The sequence below is a fragment of the Vipera ursinii genome, assembly GCF_947247035.1.
Source record: "Vipera ursinii genome assembly, chromosome: Z".
Taxonomy (NCBI): Eukaryota; Metazoa; Chordata; class Lepidosauria; order Squamata; family Viperidae; genus Vipera; species Vipera ursinii.
In genome coordinates, this window is record NC_139517.1 from 92,154,330 (window position 1) to 92,159,953 (window position 5,624).

A 5,624-nucleotide genomic window follows, 5' to 3' on the forward strand; every position below is an offset into this window, starting at 1 on the left:
GCACAAGAGTCCTGGTGGGACCACGTCCCCACCCTTCCTGACAGTAAGCCACACTGGAGGCACAGTTGTCCTGAGGGATCCATCCTCAGGATCTAGGCAGCTCAGCTCCTCTTGCAGCAGAAGGCAATGACCAGGACCTCACTGAACACCTGCCATGGTCAAGCTTGGCAGGCTCAATGAGGTCAATGACTCCCACCCAGAACAGTGGAGTTCCTACATCTCCAGGGTGGACAACTACCTGTGGGCCAACCAGTTCAGAGAGGATAGATTGAAAGTGGCGACACTGCTCTGTACATGTGAACAGGCCACATTCAACATCGCTGAGAATCTGATAGTGCCAACCAGCATTGAGTCAGTAACTTATGCTGACTTAAAAAGAAGACTGAAAGAACACTTTGAGCCCAAGCTGTCCATAATCGCTTGGCATCATGCTTTCGAACAAAGAAAGCAAAAGTCAGGGGAGTCGGTAGCTGAGTTTGTGGCTATATTCCAACAAGTTTCATGTCATTGAGAGTTCCCAGACCAGGAGGATCATCTCAGGGACAGACTCATGTGCGGGCTGGTGAATAGAGACTTGCAGCAGTGCCTATTTGCCATGGAAAAGTTGACCTTCCAAGATGCCCTGAAGGAAATCATGGCAGATGAGGCTTTCGGTGGAGCGATGAAGGCTCTACGGCCTCAAAAGACACCCTCCAGCCAGGTAGCCGTGCATCAAGAGACCACTGAGAGACCGGAAGATTTGGAAGAGGATGATGAGATCGACCGGTTGCAAAGGGAACCCATTTGACGGCATCGTCCTATAGCACAAGCAAGCTGTGAGAGCTGCAGGAGACAACACAAAAGGACTGAGTGCAGGTTTCGCACAGTAGTGTGCCGTGCCTGTGGGAAGCAAGGCCATATTGCCAGAGTCTGTAGAGGTTGCCAGAGAGATGCTCAGACTGCAGACATCCTGCAAAAAGGTAAATGGGCCCCGGGTCAGAATAGGGTTGCATTCTGTTCTGGGAGGAGAAGCATTCTGCGGATGGGAGCCCAATGCCCTCTCAAAGAGGAGCTGAGACTTCAAGTCAAGCTACAAGAGGTCCCTTGTTCCAAGGAGCTAGACACTGGGTCAGCTATGTCCATCATTTCTTACAAGACTTTCAATTATATCTGCAGACAAGGCAAGAAGTTCGCCTGGTGCAGCAGTTGCGCCCCTTTTTGGACCGAGATGCCCTATGCACGGTCACCCATGCCCTTGTCACTTCTCGTCTGGATTACTGCAATGCTCTCTACATGGGGCTGCCCTTGAAGTGCACCTGGAGGCTTCAGCTGGTGCAAAATGTGGCCACGCGGGTGCTTATGGGAGTTATCTCAATACTCCCATGTTACACCTCTCCTGCGCGAGCTGCATTGGCTTCCGGTTGCCCTCCAGGTGCGATTCAAGGTGCTAGTAATTACCTTTAAAGCCCTACATGGCTTAGGCCCGGGATACTTGTGAGACCACCTGCTGCCAATGTCAACCTCCCATCACCCAGTTCACTCCCACAGAGTCAGCCTCCTCAGGATTCTGTCAGCCAGGCAATGCTGGCTGGCGACCCCCAGGGGGAGAGCCTTCTCTGTGGGCGCACTGACCCTCTGAAATGAACTGCCTCTGGAGCTGCGGATGGCCCCTGACCTTCGATCCTTCCATTGTGACCTGAAGACATGGTTGTTCCAACAAGCGGGCCTGGACTGACCATGGTTTTTAATTTGGTTTTTATTGTGTAAATTGTCCCGTATTTCTTATATTCATTGTTTAATTCTTTTTAAATTTTTGTATTTTATGTCTCTTAATTTTTATTGTTGTGAGCCGCCCTGAGTCCTTAGGGAGAAAGGTGGCATATAAATTTAATAAATCCTAATCCTAAGAAGTGAGTTCAACTCAAATCGTCAAGCCTTGTTCTGACAGATTTTCAAAATTGTCGCGTTGCAATAAAAGGTGAAGCCACCATAAGAGTCAGATTCAAATAGTTTGATGGTCCCCTCAACACTGTGGTCACTGAAAGACAGCCTACCAGTCTAATAGGATTGGATTGGTTTAAAGCCCTGAGCATCCGAGTAACTGGCATCCATTGCACTCCAATAGCTGACTTGACAGCAATGTGCCAAGAATTTGCTGATGTGTTCAGTCCTAGCCTGAGACAATACAAAGGGGCACCCATCTCCCTTAATCTTGATCTGGCTGTCACTCCAATCAGGATAAAACCGTGTAGAGTGCCCTTCATGTTAAAGCCTAAGATTGATGTGGAGCTGGACAAACTAGTACAGTAGGGAGTGTTCCAACCTGTGGACAGTAGTTTGTGGGAGACTCCCATAGTGACCCCAGTGAAGCCTAATGGGGACATCCACATCTATGCAAACTACAAGTGCACAGTAAACAAGGCACTACAGTAACATGCTTACCCAGTTCCAGTGGTAAGTCACATCCTCACATCACTTCAAGGAGGTTGCCTGTTTGCCAAACTAGACCCCGCTCAGGGATGCCACAGTAAAGGCACAGATAATCATCATTCACAGAGGGGCATTCAGTTTGTCACCTGCAGTTTGGTGTAAGTGTTGCCCCAGGATTATTCCAAAGCATTATGAAACGGACACTTAAAGATATACCAGGTGTCTGCCCCTATTTTTATGACATCCTGATTGCAGGAGAATCTGCGGCAGTCCTAGCAGATCGCCTCAATGGTTCTGTGCAGTGGGGTTGAAGTTAAAAAAAGAAAAGTGTCAAATTGGAGTGAACTCTACTGAGTTCTTGGGATTCTGGATAGATGCTGCTGAAATCCATCCATCAGAGGCTAAGCTAAAAGCTATACAACAACTCCCCAGACCTAAATCCAAAGGGGAACTGCAGGCATTTCTGAGACTCTTAAAATTTTATCACTTGTTTCTGCCACACAAAGCTGTGTTGGCAGAGCCATTCCATCGACTATTAGTCAAAAAAGCACCCTGGGTGTGGGCAAGCACCCATGACAAGGCATTCAGAGCAGTCAAATCACTGCTATCGTCAAACTCTGCATTAGCCCATTTTAACGAAAAACTGCCCATGACTTTAGCATGTGATGCATCACCTTATGGCATTAGACCAGTTCTAAGCCATCAAATGGCAGGTGGTCATGAAGCCTCCATAGCATATTATTCTAGACATTATCATCAGCAGAGAGAAACTATGCTCAAATAGACAAGGAAGCTCTTGCTATTGTAGCAGGAATTAAGAAATTCCATGACTTCCTATATGGGTGACCCTTCGCCATTTTCACTGATCACAAGCCACTGCTTGGCTTTTTTATGGCTGACAAGCAGACTCTGCAGATCCTGTCACCAAGAATGCCGTGATGGTCAATTTTTATGGCTGCCTATTCATACAGGTTAGTCCGTAAGCCAGGCAAGGAAATGGGCCATGCTGATGCACTCAGCTGACTGCCTCTGCCTCAAACTGATCCAGACCCAGACCCAGCAGCTCACATCCTGGCAATCCATGATCTTTCTGAGACACCCCTACACAGAGGAGATGTGGCCGCCAAAACTGCCATTGACAGATGTTCTGAACTGGGTGTTGAGGGGATGGCCAGAAAACAGGCCAGGTCCAGAGTTCCAGAGCTATGCCAGCAGAAAGAATGAGCTGTCAGCCCACAAGGGCTGTGTACTGTGGGGAAGCAGGGTGATTGTTCCACCCACATTGCAAGCCAGTGTATTAGAATCTCTGCATGAGGGACATCCAGGCATTGTTAGAATGAAAGTACTTGCAAGAAGCTACTTGTGGTGAACAGGTCTGGATAAGGTCATTGAGGCTCAAGTAAGGAGCTGTCGGGTCTGCCAAGAAACCTGGCCAGAAATTCTTCAAGCACCAGTGCACTGCTCACAGACCATGCAAACTCCATGGTCACGCATGCACATTGATTTTGCAGGATAAGTATTCCTCATTGTAGTGGACAGCTATTCAAAATGGCTAGAGGTAGTACCTGTCCAATCTATGACTACTACCAGGACCATCCAGTAATTGCACAGGCTTTTTGCTACACATGGCCTGCCGAATGTCATTGTGTCAGACAATGGGGCACAATTCAGGGCAGCAGAGTTCCAGTCCTTCCTTAAAGCTAATATGATTCGACATACCACTTCAGCTCTGTTTCATCCTGCTTCCAATGGCCAATCTGAACAGATGGTGAGATCCATAAAAGAGGCTCTAAAAAGACTAACAACAGGAAACTGGAATCATTGCCTGGCAAACTTTCTCTTATGCCAGCACACAACACCAAGTACCACTACAGGTCGCAGCCCAGCTGAGCTTAGATGGGGTCATCGACTCCCGACAAAGTTGGACCATTTCCAACCAGCTGCAGAAATGTCACAACCCAAGCCTATAAGGAATTTACAGCTGGGTGAGCCTGTTTGGGCAAGAAACTATGGGCAGGGGGCACCTTGGGTGGTTGCTATTGTGAGAAAGGTGTCAGAGCCACTATCTTACGAGGTGGTCCTGGACAACGGTCATGTGGTCCAATGCCACATTGACCAATTGTGGCAGCGGCAGGCAAGTCAGAGTCCTGGAGCAGAAGGACTATAGACATGTATAAGAAAGCTGCCATTCCCGAATTGCCCAGACCCACAGAAACTGTATGAGAAGGACCAAAGTCACCACAGAACAGTGTACCGTGTTTGCCGGCAAGTGATGCGAGCAAACACAGCGGTACAGCTCTACCCAGTACTGACGGACATAGTGGCACTGGTCTACCCGGTGCCGACAGACATAGCGGAATGGGACTACTGGGTACGGCCAACCGGCAAGTTGATTGGGAGCCCCAAACAGCCTTGTGGCACTCCAAAAGAACTTGTAATCCACCAGCATATTTAAATGACTATGTGCATAAAATGTACTGGGAATGACTTTGTCCAGGGGGAAGGGGTGCTATGTACTGATATTAACAGTCAATATATTTGATTTAAATGTGTCTTCAACTGTTTTGGAGGGAAGCTGAAGCTTGTATTTGAGCAGGAAACCAGCTTCCAATTTGATTGGTTGCTGCCTAGTGGTGGCATGTATAAATAGCTGTCAGTCTGTGGGTGGAGTTCAGTTCTGTTATTCTGAAAATAAACCTGTTGCATTAAATTGGTCCGGTTAATGTCTCTAAGAACCCACTACACAATAGATGGCTTACTTCCTGTGCTGGATTTCTTAGATGGAGGGTTGCTGGTTCTAATTCTTTCGCTCTGTTTTGCAGCAAGGGATTTCAAAAGATCCTGTCTTGAATGGGATTCTGCCTAGTAGTATTTGTTCATGAATGGGGCCTCAGACTTTCTGAATGGGATTATCAAATCTGCATTTCTAAAAGGTGGTTTTCTACTGGGGGATATTAAGAAAAACTGGGCCTGCTTTTCTGCCTTTAGGATCCTTTGGAGAAATATAATATTCTGCCTTTTTAACATCCCAAAATATTTCTTTCTCTGGGGCAGGGGTGCTGTCCTCCACAGTTCTAAACCTGGCTTTTTAAACAGTGTTAAGATTTTTCATTCCATCATAATTAAAGTAATGGTGAGTATAACAGGAAATACATTGGTCAGAGAAACAAAGTAACTATATCAAACAACTATGAAGTGGCAGTTAAAAATGTTCT